Below are 2,139 nucleotides of genomic sequence, written 5' to 3'. Positions count from 1 at the left end.
CTCTGATGGTCCACATCAGCTCAGTCTGGTTGAGTTCCAGCAGATCTCACCAACCACATCATGAAGCTTTCCTTCCTGTTGAACTGATCTCACAATGCACATAGGAACCAAGTCCCGATGGAACAGACTGGTTTACCAGGTATTTCACAGTGGGTGGTGGAAATGTGTCCCACTGTTAGTCTGACATGGTCAGCGCTGAAAGCCAAGTCATCTTTGAGGCATCCAGTCAACATGTGAGACCAGACCTGCAGTTGTTTGCCACTTTCTACACATTCATCCTAAAACATCAAGATGAAGCAGCAAAGACTTAAAAAAAAATGCACTAATTCGAGCCCTTTTATTATTACTGTTCTACTGTAAAAGAGTAAAATAGTAATTAACTGAGTCTGAACTCCTATAATAACATCATCGCTCTTTTGCTAGTGAAATATTTTGTGAGCATGAACGTTTCTGTCCTGGTCATGTTGACCGTACAAGGTTTGGTTTGAACCTRCASCAGTAAAATCTCAGAAATGACAACTAATTATTATGAAGCAGGACTGAGAACCAAAACTGTAGAAAGTAACTCAAATCATTAGTTATGCCAGCAGCCGCTGTGGTAATATTCCAGAAGAGGTTTTAGTGCAGCTTGAGGTCTGGCTTTATTCTATATCACTGCATGTATTAAGAATGGAAACCAAGTCTGACTGAATATTTGTGTGAATTTTTCTGTCAGCTTTCCAAAGAAATCTTTTTATTTTATTAAAGTTTGGTTGATTTTAACTTGCTGATCTCTCACATCACAAACTTGGGTGAAGATGTGTCGACGTCTTTAACAAGACATGTTACCATATGCATTGATGGAATGAAAATAAAATAACCTGATATTCAGTCTAATGTTCCCATGGCAACAGAACTTGGTATCGTCACATGGCCACAATGACAGATATAAACAGTTACAGCAGTTAGAAACAGCTCACTCACCTCTCTGATGGTGGAGATCCAGGATATTTAAAGGTAATGGCAAGATCCTTTGACATGTTGCTCTTAATGGACACACAGCTGGGTTCTGGTTCTGGTTCTGGTCTGAGTCTCTTTTGGTTCCTGACAGAAATATGATGATTAAAACTGAATCTGTTCAGTCTGGATGAAGCAGCAAAGAGGAGCAGCAGCAGCTTCATCACCACGTCTGTTTTGGCCTGATATAGTGAACGCTGTGTGAAAAGGGCTGTGGACAGTTAGAGATGGTGACCTCACCTCTGACCTTTGCTCTGGCTTTCATCTTCCCCACTCAATCTATGTATTGATGTCTTAAAAATGGTCTGCTAGGTTAATAGATTATTCTCTTTTTCCTAATTTTGTGAACAAATAGATGACACATCCTCAAAGTATTAAACAGACCCTTTGATTTTTGATACTTTTAGTTACTTTTCATTGATTTTGTTGATGGCCAATAGAACTCTGGAATTGGTTCATTTATTTGGAGTTGTGCAAAAAAAATAATCCAATTCATTGGTGACTGAAACAGTACTGAAGTCAATTAAGTTTAATTGACTTTATTGTCAATTAAACGTAGATACAACTTAAAATTGCATTTTACTTTGATCTGTAACTTTAATGTGATCTTTAACTTGAACTTCATTTGAATGATTCCTGAGAAATACTCTGTGGAATATAGCTATTTAAAAAAAAAAAAGTTTATATATTTTGGTTAACAGTTTAACCATGTTTAAATGTGAATGCTAATTTCTTTTTTATTTTTGTTTATGACCTTGTTTAGGTCAGGGTTTTTTTTTCCAGCCCCTGTATAAACCCAGTATAGCAAACTACTGGATCACTGMAGCTTTGCGGTAGGACTTAATTGACCCAAACTACTTTACTTTTCCAGGACCKATTGCCTTGGATCATGGACTAAAAAGTCAGATCACTGATTGATGGACCATTAATCACTATGGATACAAAACGACGGACTTGAATAAGAGAAAAAACTCTTGGGTGTCATCAGGGTTTATATTTTTTGTTGTTGTCCTGTTGTGTTTATTGTTTATACTTAAAGGAAAATATAATTATTATTGAATACAATTTAAGCTTGCATTCAAGCTTAAATTGTGAAAATTTAAGCTTCAATAAAATGACTTGAGCTTACTTTCTTTATGATGG

This window comes from Poecilia reticulata, linkage group LG12 (genome assembly GCF_000633615.1).
Source record: "Poecilia reticulata strain Guanapo linkage group LG12, Guppy_female_1.0+MT, whole genome shotgun sequence".
Classification (NCBI taxonomy): domain Eukaryota; kingdom Metazoa; phylum Chordata; class Actinopteri; order Cyprinodontiformes; family Poeciliidae; genus Poecilia; species Poecilia reticulata.
This window is presented reverse-complemented; position numbering follows the sequence as displayed.